This window comes from Oryzias latipes, chromosome 22 (genome assembly GCF_053564925.1).
Source record: "Oryzias latipes strain Hd-rR chromosome 22, Olatipes_Hd-rR_3.1".
Taxonomy (NCBI): domain Eukaryota; kingdom Metazoa; phylum Chordata; class Actinopteri; order Beloniformes; family Adrianichthyidae; genus Oryzias; species Oryzias latipes.
The window spans coordinates 1,283,692-1,298,963 of NC_136258.1; the positions used below are offsets into that span (position 1 = coordinate 1,283,692).

The following is a 15,272-nucleotide window of genomic DNA, read 5'->3' on the forward strand; positions in this document are numbered from 1 at the left end:
ATTGAAAAAAAGACACTGGGACATTGATGACAAAGATTAGCAACAAAAAACTCATCCATCCATCCATCCATCTTCATCCGCTTAATTGGGACCGGGTCGCGGGGGCAGTAGTCTGAGCAAAGATGCCCAGACTTCCCTGTCCCCTGACATTTCCTTCAGCTCCTCTGATGGGACCCTGACATCAGCCAAGATACATAGTCTCTCCAGCGTGTCCTGGGTCTTCCCTGAGGCCAATGCCGCATTGGCCAATGCCAATGCAGGTGCGGAAGTTTCTGCAGCCGTAACCAGTGCAGGGGCTCACCCAATTGCATTGCTCCAGGCTGGGGGTTGCCACAGAGGATGTCCACTGCTCATCAGGTTTGTGAGTAAACACCTTGCTCTTGTTTGTGTCAGAGAATTTGAAGAATTTATATCACCACTTTTGAGTGCATTGTGGCTTCTTTGGTCTGGCCAAAAAGGTTTGAAGTTGGTGCTTTAAGGCACACCACCATGTTTTTTGTATATGGTAAAGGCTGTAAACCAAACTTATGTTGAGTTCTGTTTTGTACAACACATTAGTTTTGAGTGCTTTTTTGTGACTAGTTTGGTGAGACTAGTTGATGGCGCATGCCTTGGGGGCGTGCGTCCTGAGTGTTTGTGATGCATTTTGTGTGGCACATCTTGAGTTTGTGTGGTGTGTCTTATGGGCGCACATTTTAGGTCTTGGCGCTCTTCTCCATTTTGTTTTGTAGTTCTCCTTTTGTTTTTATTTGTGTTTTGTGTTTCGGCCCACTCTGTAGTTTTCTTTGGTGTAATTTTGTTGAAGTGGAGCTGTAGGGGTTTTAACTGCTATTTTCTTTAGTACTTGTTTTCTCCTGTTTATGTTAGTCCGGGGAGGTTAGTGTTTGTCTTTGTTTTCCCTTTTCTTTTGGTTCAGGTAAGATTGTTTTCTGGGCTCAGATAGGTTGGGGGTTTTGTTTGTTATTTTGTCCTTGATTCACCCTGACGCCTTTTAGCTTCACCTTAAGTTATTGTTGTTTGTTATTTAATAATTTGTAAATAAATGTGTTATTTAGATGGAGACATTCGTTTGGTGTTTTTGTTCATTTAAATTTGGTGGCCGAAACTTTACTTTTATGTTATGGCCCTCTAGGTACCCCTACACCAAAAAAGTGGTGTAACAGCCACCACCATCACCCAGGAGCTCATTGTAAACAGAATATTAGCTTTCTAGTCAAAAAGGTTCATGTTCCTCTCCAACTGAATTTGATCTCCTAATCAATAGTCATTTTGCTGTCAACATTTGGGTTTCTGCAGCCAAAGCAAGAAACTGGCCAATCTGAAGCATGTTATTTCATAGTTCTTTGAGTAGTTACCATTGATTGTATATGAGAACTGGATAGAGTGACCCCTCCCATTTTGCATTCCAAACAGGGAGTCCCTGCTGGCTCCCAGAAGCCAAAATCCATAAACTTCTATTAAGAAATAAACAGCTATTACTCAATCATTCTTGCTCTGCTACCTTTATTTTTACATGTTCTTAAATGTTCTCGCTATTCACTTATTTGTGGTTCCAACATTGCGATGTTTGTTTGGTTGGTATTGTGAAAAATGGCAACTGAATTGGCTTAATTTGGTTGCAGAAGTAAATAATTTTCTATGGGTGACATCACAGTCACTCGGTCAGTTCTCATTTAAGTTAAAAAAGCACCAATTTTGTCCCTTAAAGTGGGAGGTCCTCTGGAGTTCCCCCACTAAGAGCCGTCCGGAGGAGTGAGGTGCTCCTGCATCCTGTCTCCAGATCAGAAGGAAGAAAACCAAGACTAAAATAACAGAAAACATGCACGATACAAACAAAAAGAAACAGTGAAATGTCATTTTATGCTCTTTCTCTCTCTGCACTTATCTGTTTCTGAATCCCTGGGGGTAAAATCCATGTAAGCTAAACCCTGTGGATCAGTAAAACAGTGTTTGAGATGACTTGATCCTTTTCACATTACTTCTCACACTGGGACGCAGAGGGACAAAGCATGTGGTTCTATGTGTTTTCATTGCAAATGTTTCGCAAAGCACTAACAATTATCAAGGACGCACACCACCCTGCACACAACCTGTTCAGCCTTCTGCCCTCGGGGAGGAGGTACAGGAGCGTCCGCTCCCGCACCACCAGGCTCAGAAACAGCTTCACACACCAGGCAATCAGGATGCTAAACACTCTCTCCCCCCTCCACCAACCCACCACCCATCTCCCCCCATGAACAGTGCTCAAATGAACCCCCGCTGCCTTGAGATATTGCCTAAAGTGCACTTGAACTTTTTTGGCTAATGTTGTAAATTGTCTTTCTTTTCTTTTTTCTCTTGAAGAGGCACGAGAGAGTAAGAAACGGAATTTCGATTCATTGTATGTGATGCAAATGTGAAGAATCAACATTAAAGTTGACTTTGACTTTTCAGTGATGTTGAGTAAAACACAAACCCAAGACCAGTGTTTTTTTTAAATCAGCCATATTCACTCTCACACTGTAAAATGTTGACCTGACTAAAGTTTTATTAAATAAGAAAGAGTTAATTGTTTCTTGCTTAAAATCAACTATTGTGAATTCCTTAATTGACATAACTTCCAAACTGAGGTTTTAACATATTAAATGCTGCTTGCTACTGACATCTATATCATGTGGTAGTAATGCTGGATGATGTCATTATGGTTACTTTGGGAAAATAGGCTGTAATAGTTCTGCATGGAATCATATTAGCAGCCTTAGCGCACTGTACAGTAGGCGTTTTCTTTTTTTCCAAATCTGTTCAGTAAAAGATAATCTGCAGCATCCGAGAGATGCTGCAGATTATCTGTTAACTGCGTTAACAGTAACTCTAGAACTTGTTTGTAACAAACTACACGTTAGTGAAGCTTTGGCGCAATTTCAATAAGGAAGATCTACCTCATCTCAGGGATGCTGGATGTTTAGACATCGCTCCTCACATCATCAGTTGGTCTCCACTCAGAGCCAATAGCTAAAGTGCTTCCCTTTTTACAGCCAATCACGATCAAATTCCTGCATTCAATTCAATCCAGTTTGTTCATCTGCATTCCAGACAGGTTTGTCTTAACCAACATCAGTTTCAGGGTTTTAGAGGTTTCTTCACTCATTCCAAGGTCATCACTAGAATGTCAACGACCCAGAGCCCAACTACCAAATACTTCTGATTGTTCATGCTTCACAGTTAAATGCTTCACAATTAAATCTTTCAATGCCACTTTTATTGAAACATTTTCGCAACTCCTGACACGTGTTCCAGAACGCGCTTTTAGCTTTTGTGTAAATGGGACAAGCAGGAAGGGGATTCTTCTTTTCCTTCTTTTGCTGTTTACCATCACGTCTGCCACCTGGGGGATTCTCTGAAATCAGTGCACTTTGTATCCCAATGGTTTACCTCAAAGATTTCCCTATAAATTAAGCCTTTAAATGCATTTTAAAACAAGAAATGGAGAGATCCATGTGTCTCTGCATTATAGCACACAAAAACATGTTTATAATTATGTTTTGAAAAATTTCATGGGTTGTTGAGGTGTAGCGGTCAGCCAAATGAGCAAGCCCCCACCAACCAAAGTAACTTTTTAACTAAATGCTAAACTGATAAAAATAGCCAATTACCACGTTTTTCTTTCTTTCTGCTAACATGACCTTTTGCCTTTTTAGTTTTACTTATGTAAAAGGAATATGAGAAAAATACATGAATCCTTATAAAGCTTCACCATTTTATCATGTACCTAAGTTATGTTCAATCCTGTCACAGCCTATCAATCTCCCCTTTTTAAAAATAAGGTGCATTTACATAGACCTTTCACTGGAAGTGGCTGCTTGAATGCTGTTGCTGAGTGAAGTGTGAACTGCCAATATTGTTTGCAACACGTAAAAAAAAGACTGATGTCGCTATAAAAACCATTACTGTGACTACACCAATTCCGAACATTTTTAGTAACCAGTAAAAAAAAGTCTGATACCATTACGCTGAATTATTGTATTTATTATAACACCAAACCTTATTTGGAACTCCTAAAAAAATTGATTGACATGTTGACCATTTGATCTTTAGCTCCAGTGTTTTCATTCTTTTGACTACCAAACCCTTCAATCGTTTACACAATAAACCTAATTCCCGTGGATTTTGAAGCAGAAAAAATAAGCTTCATGCTGATATGCAACACTTTACAGCAGTGAAGTGCTTATGCAACCAGTGTAAATCAGCTGATTGTGACGCCCAGAAAAGCGACTTGCAACACTTTACATAAAGCCGCTTTTTCCGTGTCAGAATCAGCTAATTCACCGTGATCAAGTTAACAGTAGAGACCACCGGGGGACAGTCTACCAGCTGTCCCCAACTTACCCCCTTCCTCATATAACCTCATATTAGGGTGAGGGGGTGGGGGGTTTAGCCTGCGATATGGAGTGGGTCCCCCCTCTTTCGGTTTTATTTGCACCTTAGACATGTAGGGCCCTTGGTAGGGGGGCTGCTTGGACATCACTGCAAGCAAGCAGCAGATGTCCTCCTGGCACCCTACCTGCCAATTTTAACCACACCTTAGACATTTAGGGCCCCTTGGTGGGGAGGGTGAGGGGACATCACTGTGAGTAATCAGGAGATGTCCCCTTAGTGCCCTACCCGCCAATTTTATCTGCACCCCCTTTAGTACACACACCCCTCCCCCCTCAATATATACATTCCAACATAAACACACACACATGCACACACACACCCTCTCAAACACACATACACGCACACACATTTTGTAAGGAAGGTGGGACCTAGGACCATCTGTCCCCTACCCCTTCCCTGGTGGGGGGTACGGGCCCCTTGGCAACGGCGGCCGTATCCCCTGGGTGCCAGCTTCCTGGGCCCGCGGCGGTGCTCCCTCCGCACGGGGAGGGGGTTCACATTACACCTGAGCCGGGGGTGTTCGAGTCCCTGGGGGGTGGGTTCTGGTCCTTGCCCCTGAGCGCTGGGCCCCACCAAATTTCCAACTGTGGCCGAGCCTGGTCGGGCCACATTTACAACACCCCTTGTGGGCACCCTTTTTTCCCCGGGGTTCCCCCCTCCTGGGCGGGGGCGGCGGGCCCCTGCCTTGCTCCTCCCTGGACCAACCGTAGGTCGGGTGGGTGGCTGCCTGGAGTGCGGAGCGGGTCTCCCTTGGGGGGTCCTGGCTCGTACCTGGGGTTGGGGCGGGGGGATGTCCGGAACTCCTGGGTGGTGATGGGGTGCTCGTCTGGGGTTGTGGGCGTCCTTCTCCGGTGGGGCCCTGCATTGGGCTCTCCCGGCGCGGCACGGGGCTGCCCTCCTGGTTGGGCTGGGGCGGCGCTCCCTTTCCCTCTGTGCCTCCCTGCTCTCTGGCTCTGGGGGCCTCGCGGCGGTCCTGCTGGCCCTGGCTTGGGTGGCGGGCTTGGTTGCCCCGGGGGCGGTTGTTCCCCGCCTGCTCCCGTGTGGCGTTGGGGGGATTCCGGCTGCCGCTGCTGCTGCGGCGGGGGTCTTGGGGTGGGGATGGCTGGGCACTCTCCCTCCTTCTTTTCACGTTCCACCATCCATTTTAGAAGAACATAAACACTCACCTGAGCACAGGTGTTAGCTCACCTTTGCACTAACAGTTTGCATGATTAAATGACTGAAATATTTCACACTAGTTGGTTTTAAGGCATAAGTATGCGTGTGAACACTATCTGTTTTGTGTACATGTCGACATGTGGACATTTTTGCAGCTAGCAGGTGTGTTTATAACATTTGAGTGTGTGTGTGGACAGGCCCCGCTCTTTTTGTACTACATTTGAACCTTACCATAATGATTAACAACCAGTAAACTTGTTGCTTTATGCTGCTTCATGGTCTTATCCCCCTTCCCCTCCTATTATCACCCTCCTACCCCCCTCTCTCTCCAACATCCCTGCCTTTTCTTCCCTTCTTTCCTTTTCCGTCCGGTCCAACACCCAAGATTTTCAAACATGGTTGAAATTAATAAAGTTTGGCCTCAATTACAAAAGGGGTTTATTCAGACATACGTCTGGTTTGTATGAAGATTAATAACCCCTGTTGTTAGAGTAAAATATGTCCAACACAAGAGGCCCTCAGCTCTCATCTGCCTGCCCAGCTGTTGGACCGGACAAATAAAAAAAAACAAGAAAAAAAAAAAGTTAACAGTAGAAAACCTTTGGAATCTGAAAGATGAGTGTTGTTAGGGGTTGCTGGTGACTGCTCCGGTTTAGGAGGTTATCTTATATTATAAAAGCCACAAACAGGAAGTGCTGGAATTGACTTGTTTTTGGTTGCTGTGAAATGTGGGGTGAAAGTGACTAAATTGGATAGACAAAGAAAGCTCATGATAAAGGAATCCTCCAGGAGGAGTGAATATATGTTGGTGTGAAGATCCTCAGTCAAACTGGTTGAGGTTCAACTTTAAAATAACCTTTCATTATCTGTGCTACACAAGTGATATGGCAGCCAAGAATAAGAGAATAAACACAAACCGCACAAACGTTTCTAAAATAAATATCCTTTTAGAAATCCATTTTTAATCCGCAGCCAAATATGAAAGAAAAGGAATCACACTAACAGCTGTGAATAGATTTAGGTAGAAAATACTTCCTTATGTCTGAATTATTTTATTAGAAATGAGATTCTCAAAATCAAGGTTACCTTACAGGCTGAACAAGAATTTATTTAAATACATTAAAAAAAATTGATGCCACTGAGTAATAACAATTGCTTTTGTAACTCAGCTCTTTAGATATGCAGCATTACAAACACAAGTGAGAAAATCTACTGTTGCAAAAATGTGTTGATTAGTCTCACTGTTCCAAGATGTTAAAATCCTTCCCATTTGTTTGGTTTGTTTTCAAAATAACTCATCTATTGTGTGTGTGGGTCTACCAACTGATTAAGTTTCCAAGGTTTTTTGTTTTTAAAATGTAGTTCAGCAAATAAAAAAAAAGTCCCACTGTGAAAGCATAGCTGTGTTGGAGTTGACTGTGCTTCTGAAAGCAGAGTTTCTGCGTTTGATTCCTTCTTCTTTCTGCACAAACATCATGCAAAAGAGTCTGAAGTTTGGACTTGAGCAGCTCGCTGGCCCTTTTAAGGGGAAAAAAAATGGTGTGCTGAGACTTTGCCTTAAAGCCAATAGGCTTCATTGGTCAGCACGTTAAAACTGCTGACATTTTAGAAATGTCTTTTCTGCCCACTCTCTGCAGAACTCCAAACACAGTCTGATGTTCCTTATGAATTGCTGACTTTTAACAGAAGCGCTCAGTATTAAATATTCTGACGTTTAATATTCTGACCGGGAGGAAAACATTTCACAAAAAGCCAGACAAATAGCCAGATCTTTGAATAGCAGCTGAAAAAAACATACAATAACAAAAGATGGCTGACGTTACAAGCAAAGAGAGATTTAGGGGACAGATAAAGAAAAAAGGCAACATCTTTGCTGTTTTCAAGGATAATATTTTTAGAAGTGAATTTCACTAAGTCAGATCATCTTTGCTTATTTGTTGCAGGTGTCAAGGTGAAGTCAAAACAAACTAATTAACACACACACATAAATTCATAAATGAATTAACGCAGCCACTACTTACACTTTCTGAGTTTGAAATTTCGGTCTTTCCTGAGACATGCGTGATCTGCACATTCACAAGTGTTTCTTGCATTTGTCATTCGGTGATACATAGACATAGACGGTACATAGACGTCCATCAATGGTTTCAGCCGAAAGGTCTTTACACCAACCTGGTATTGAGCAGTTAAAATGTTTTGCAGTTATGCAGTTTATAAATATTTAACATGGTTTATACACAATTATTATTTAAATCTTACGCAATTGTGATTTTTGCAAGATGCACGGGCAAATTTGTGGCTTTCCACAACTTTCCACGCATGTCTTACTGACACGTCACACATGTACCACCAATGTATATCTTTTATACCACGTATACAGTGTACATATCAGGGTAAAAATACGTAATTGATGCATGAATCACTGATGAATTGTATATACTGTAAACAGAGCATTATTCACACACGGTACAGATTCCATGTTGATTTACGTGTTCTTTGCATGCTTTAATCCAACTTCTTCTGTGGTTTTAACATGGTTCATTCATCCAGGAAAATTTCACGTAAGACCACAACTTTTGTCACTTTTTCCACGAGCAATATGCGCAGAATGTAGGTAGTAGCTGCCATGGCCTTGAGACTTCTGGTTCACACAGACCAGTTAGACTTTTCTAATCAACCTGACACCTGTTTGAACTAATCACCCGTAGAAAAGACATCTGTCAACAGAATAAGTCAATGAGTCAGATACTACACTCTCCAACATAGGAAAGACTAGAGAGCATGTGAGATTGAAGACTTGCAGAAGATTGAAGTGGACTGCAAAACCATCAGCAAGAAGCTGGGGGTTAAAGTGACAACTGATTCTGCCAAAATACAAGAACATGACCATTAATCCACCTGCAGGTCTGGGGCTACAGGCAAGCAAGATCTCACCTGGTGGGGTTTCCCTGCTCATCAGAACAATGAAAACCACACAGCAGGAGTTAGTTGATGATCTTAAGCAGCTTGGACCACAGTCACCAATAAAACCATTGGTAATACTTCACGCCGCAATGGTTTAACATCTTGCAGCGCTCACAAAGTACAACCAAGAAGACAGATGAGTAGGCCTGCCTAAGGTTTGCAAATGAACACCCCCAGTGTTAAGAGAGTGAAGAACACCATCCCAACTGTCAGCATGGAGGTTGAAACATTATATTTTAAGGATGTTTTTCTACACAGTGTTACTTCACTGTCTCAATGGGAGGATGGATGGAGCCTTGTACCATCAAATCCTGAGTGTCAACCTCCTCCCCTTCATCAGGAGGCTTGGGTCGTCTTCCAACAGAATAATGACCCAAAACATGCAGCCACGACAACCAAGGAATGGCATAAGGAGAAGCCCATCGAGGTCATGGGGTGGCTCAGCCAGTTTCTGGACCTAAATTCTATAGAAAATCTATGGAGAGAGCTAAAGCTCAGGGTTGGCAACTGAAAGCCAACAAATTTTAGTGATTTAGACTTAATTTGCAAAACCGGTGGAGCAAGGTTCCTCCTGATATGTGCAGAAATCTGCGTATGAACTACTAAAAACTTTTGACCTCTAAGCTTGCTAATAAGGATTTTGCCACAAAGTACTAAGTCTTTCCATCAATAAGGTTCAAATACTTGTTTTGCTCAATGAAATGCAAATACACATATTATACATAAATGTTTTTAAGTGGATTTCTTGATTTTCTTTGTGATTTTCTCACTGTTCAACTGAACCTAACATTAAGATGACCGACTGTAAATTTATTTTTAAGTGAATAAACCCACAAACTCAGTAAGGGATTAAATACTTTTTTCTTTTACTATATCTTTAATCTCAAATAAATGGTCCCTTGATTGACAGAGCTTAAATAATTTAAAAAGGACGAAGCTATGGAAGGAGCAGGAATCAAAGGTGGATTTGACTGCTGTAAAATGAAAAGGCTATTCGCTAAGATACTAACAACCCCCCTCCTTAACTGCTTAGCCCTTTGAAAAGAAAAGGTTCCCATTTTTAAAGAATTTGTATAAACTCACTGAGTGCTGTAGCTCATCGCCAACGGCAACCATAAGCGTTGATATGATGTGGAGAAAAGAAATGTCAGCAGTTAGAGTGAAAGTGCGCCTACAACACACTTTTCAGAGGTGCAGTTTCTTCCAATTCTACAAGATGACAACAAGCACATTCATTTTCAATTTCACTTTATGTTGTTTGCCCAATTGGGTTGCAGTAAATTACAGGATTCAATGCTGAATTGAGGTGAAATAGGGTACACCTTTGGAAAGTGGAATGACAAAAAGCAGAAATTTACTTTTGCACGTGTCTTTTTGTGGTCAGTCAAAAGCTTTTTTACAGATTCATTTGACCCAGGAACGGGAAAATGAAAAACAAAAAAAGGTAAATAAATATGCAGATGATCTGGTTGTTTATGTCAAAGAACATGTCAAAGTGTGCAAAACTGAAAATAATGCCTTTAGTGTTGAGATTTGAAATGTATTGATTTTCTATGGAAGCAAGTTGAGGAAATTGTCAGAAAAAACCTTTCAACTTGAAACTTTTTCACAGTGGGTGATTCCACTATCTGAATCCACTGGGACTGATATAGCAGGTGCACCACCGATGCACATCTCCAAATATACTAGGCTTAGGTCATAATCCTGATGATGTATTAGAACCAGTGAAAATTGCCTGGTGTTTTAGATTTTTAACAACACATCATTGAAACACACTATAAATAAAAAATATGCAAACACTTTGTCTGGAAAAGTTTCAGAAAATCTAGAAACTGATGCTCTGTCAAGAAAATAAATCATGTAGCTAGAGTAAATACAATTTCACCAACTGTAGAATATTTTCAATCAATTTTAAGACCCACTCCGATGAAAATTGTGTTTTTAACATGTTCTTGTAGCATTTTTATCATTATGGAGGGCATATTCAGATCAGAGGAGACAAAAAAAAAGCTGTTTGAAAAGCTGTAGTTCATCGGCAGGGCCACAAGCTCCATGCTCCGCTTCATTCTGATGCATCCAGTTAAAGACAATTAGATGTATGTATGTATGTCGTAATTTTAGGTTGAGTGTGGAGGGGACTGTAAGCTAGTGGGAGAGTGTGTAAGCAGATGGATGATGGGAAATGAAGCCACGCTTCCTCCGGACCAACTGTCCTGTCCACAACTCTGAGCGGAATTTCTCCTGCTGCTCTGCAGAAATTATGTTATAGAATACGTCAAAGGTTTGTACATTTTGCCTAAAAATAGCAAAATCATAATCAAAAGACCACTGGAAACACTTTGAAAATAGATCAAAGGCTAATCTGAGTCAGACTTAACTACATTTGATCTCAAATTGGAGTTCATTCTTCAATAATTTGACCTTTCCTGGGTATTTGCATTTGCACTCATGCAGTATTTTCTATTTTTTTGTACAAACATTTTATATATTTATTTTCTGGGAAAATGTGAACCCATGATGCATTTGAATGCAAATGTTCAGCAACCCTCCAAGTTTGTAAACAGTTTCAGTTTTTACAGTCTGCTTTCATTTTTGCTTGTTTGGAATAATTTGCTAATGGACAAACAAGCTTACATTATGGCATTCAAGCTGGAAAAGGAAATCTGGACATAACTGCTAGTTTTTCAACGCAAGAATGTTTACGCAAGAAAATAGGATTTTCTGCTTTGGTGAAACACACTGAAGCACGCAAGAGAACAGAGGAGTTTGTGTCTCAAAAAAAATTTATAATTGTAATTTTCTTTACAAATTCAATAGAATAATGGCTGCTAATATTTTACTTTGAAAAACCATTTTTTAATGCACTGGGTTTTAGAGCATATTATTATCATTATTATTACAGGCTCATTGTAGCTGTTTTACAAAAATAGACACATTTTTCCATTAATTTATGAAAGTGTTTTTCTTCCTAACTGACATTTGTCAAGTGCCAGAAGAAAACAGACAAAGCCTCAAATAAAAGCTGAACACAGGAACAAATTGCATTTTTCTGTAGCAGCTTAAAACAAATTTACTAACCCAAACCAGTTGTAGTGCACTTTTAGGGATGTTTTGTCTTTTTTGTTGTTGCCATTTTTTTAGTATTTTTGTGAATTATTAAGCCATTTAAAACATTCTAAACATTTCTGGAATAAACATCTGCCAGTCACACTAAGTGGATATGCAGCTCAAAACTCATCAGTACTGCTTGCCTGTTAATGCCATGAAGCCAGACCTTGATAACAATAAAAAAAAATGGATGGGTATGAATTACTATGATTATGTATGAGACATTTCTGGAAACTGGTAATACAGCAACATTTGCATACTTTCTTACCTGGGAACTAAGAGACAGAGCTGTCTTTCTCATTGTTCCGGCTCTGGATATCATCTCACTATTCATGTATGCAGAAACACACTTAGCATGCTGACAAGGCAAGCACTTCAATGTGATGCTGAAGGTGGCTGAGAGATAGAAGTCAGTTGTCATGAGTAAGGCGGGCATGTGAGGAGGGGTTAGCATGTAATGCTCAGGCTGGACTGTTGCTACCCGATGCTAGCGCATGCCCACCACCCAAAGTTGGAATAGGTTTGGTGCAAAACATCGCAAGCAGTGGAAACCTTGCTCCTCCTGGACTTATGACTTGGTGTCATAATACCAACTGTGCACGATTATGGTAAATGGTAGATGGCGTATACTTATATAGCACTTTTCTACCTACGTGGCCCTAAGCGCTTTACAGTCACAGACCCATTCACCCAGTCACACACACATTCACACACTGGTGGCGGCTCCGCTGCCGAACAATGGCGCCAACCTCCCACCAGAGGCAAGGTGGGGTTCAGTGTCTTGCCCAAGGACACATCGACTCATGGGCGTGCAAGGCGTGACTCCAGCCTGCAATCTTACGATCATGGGTCGACCGCCCTACCGCTGCACCACTGCCGCTCACCTTCATGATCAATGTTCAAACGGTTGGCAGGTTAAACCAGGTCAACCAAGTTTCACCTGGTTTAACCTGACCATGACCTGGTCATGTTCAATGGCCGCACGTTTTGTACGCAAAGCCTGGAAACAATCGTAGAAGCTTGTAGCTATGGATGAACGCAAGGGTTTTGAATGCAGAAGCCCGAAATGCACATTTTCATGGACTTGTCATTTAAAGTGGATGCTTGAGTGCGCGTTGCCAAAGGGAATGTGAACGTAGCTTAAGAACCTAAGCTCTCATCCAATATGACCAGTGTCCTTCTGCACGGTGCAATGCGACTAAAAACTTCTAGACTTCCAAATGTCCAAAAAACATAGCTTTTGGAAGATTGTTGTCAGATGTGACATCTTCACTCTTATTTAAATTAAGAGTATATAAAAATAAGATGTTCCTACAAGAGCACATTTATTGTAAGTTGGCATCTTGAAGCAAGTAGAAGCAAAAGCATTTATATTCCTGGAGTCTTCGTATAAATTGTTTGAAGGTTCTGACTTCACTCAAATTTTAGGAGTTTGCCCCACTCAAGAGGAGAAAAACCATAGATCTCCAGAAATGCGTTTTGCTGATTCCATGAAGGGATTCAAAAAGTAAAGACCTATGTAACCGTGACAGGGACCTTTTTAAAAATAAAAAGTAAAAAAACTAAATAAGGACATTTAACCCTTGTGCTATCTTAGATGACCCCCCCCCCCTTCCATTGACGTGTTCTCCCTACCATGGACACCAGTGAAGATCACAAATCATTGAAGAAAAAAGGTTCAGAGCACTGTCTAGTGGGTCTAGATGACCCAACTCCCAATGTTAAAGTGCCTAGGATAGCACAAGGGTTAAATAAAAAAAAATAACAGAACTCGTGTAATTATTTTTGTGACATTCTATATGACTAAGATGAAGAACAAGCCTCTTTTTTATGTAGAAAACCACCATATTCCACAAGGCTTAATTCTTTTTTCTTGCATTTGCAAAAAAAAAAAAATCATTTTCCTTATGTGACATTTCTAAGAATGGAATAATTTATCACTATATGACAGCAGTCCACATTAATCATGTGTGGTAGACTTATTTAAATGAAAAGGTATGGATAACATTAACAAATAATGTCATTGCATTTCCTTTCTGCTCTGTCTGCCAAACTGTGTCCGTGAATGATCTCTAATGTTGCCTATTCTCAAATCCTGATAACTAGCCGTGTCTTATAAGAAATTGAATCCTAATAAAAGCATATGAACTAGTCTGAACACATAGTAACTGCTGTAAAGCCTTGAATTAATTTCATTACGTGGCGTGTTGGTAAGGTTATCAACGGGGTTACCAACACGGTACCATCAATTGTTTACTGCTGGTGTCTGTTTGTCCAGGTGCATTTACACACTCTTCTGATGAAAGTTGGTCTTTGATAAGGATATATATTTTTTATATATCTTACCTACGGGTAAGGTAGGCTGCACGGTGGCGTAGTGGTTGGCGCTCTTGCCTCACACCAAGAAGGCCCCGGCTGGGGGACCTGAACCAGAACATCAATGGGGGACCTTTCTGTGTGGAGTTTGCACCAGCCTTTAGCCCCTAAGACTCATGGGAAATGGGATATCGCGGATGTAAATTTCCTCATCATAACTGAGGGATGTAATGTTGATTATATGGTTACTGTTTGTAATTTTATGTATGATACCTAGATTGTCAACAAGTAAAAACAAATAAAAAAATTAAAATAAAAAAAACCATAACTGAGGAACTTGTGAACAGAATAGAGTTGCATGCTGTTTGGCAGATGTGGGTGTATTCAAATACATGAGCCTGAGGCAAGGCTGTCTCCTCCCACAGTGTGCTAATAAATTGCACTTGGTCTGGAAGTCAGGACGTGATTTGTCAGGCTGACCATGTTGCGTAATGCATCCAGCTTGTACACTGCCGCGGCTTGTGTATGTACAAAAGAAGTTAAACACATGGAAATGGGTGGGTGCGGCTTGTAATCGGGTGCGCTTTATAGTCCGGAAATTACGGTAGTAAATTTTAGGACAAACTTCTTAATATGGTGCATTTTTTAGTTTTTTGAAGTGTCAATCAATGGCCTATAGCGGTTTAACAATTAATTGGCTTAATAAACGAACAGAATTAAATTCCTATAGTCTAACCCAAATTGTTTGTGGTATGTTAGTACTCAAATCGACCTATACCATTAAAAACTCATTTCAAAATTAATTAAATTGATGATAATTTGCATTGGAAAGTATCATTTGGATTGAGACACCGTAGGTTTGTTTTACTATAACGTAAAAACAACAAAGTGTATCGCAGCAGACAGCATACATGATGGCAGCAAAAACTGACTGGTCCATCATTCCAGTCCAATGAGTGGAAACACTTTGAATTTTGCAAAGCCATGTGACCATCCAGTGTGCTAGAATGTTCTAATAATGTTCCCTTTGGATTACTTTGATGTGGAAAAACAACAGTGGGCTGAATCTTATTAAACTAAAATGTGAATGGATTTGCCATTGATTCTTGTTCACTTTTGTGTTTGTACACATATTTAATTTACACTTAATTATTTTGCAAGAAATCCAAGGAATCTGGAAAACACCTGCACTGTTCAGTACCAGGTATTTTTTCCTGAGTCACACTGGTTGAATTTTTTGCTAAAGATGTCCTGGATGGATTTTAGGTCAGTAAATTGGACTGTTTAAAATGAACATGTATTGACTATGA

At 40.7% G+C, this 15,272-nt stretch overlaps 1 protein-coding gene across 3 annotated transcripts in view; it reads right to left on the bottom strand.

The window, feature by feature from the left end:
• Positions 1-15,272, bottom strand: part of alk (ALK receptor tyrosine kinase) — a 705,488-nt gene that overhangs the window by 386,712 nt on the left and 303,504 nt on the right. The window lies entirely within an intron of this gene.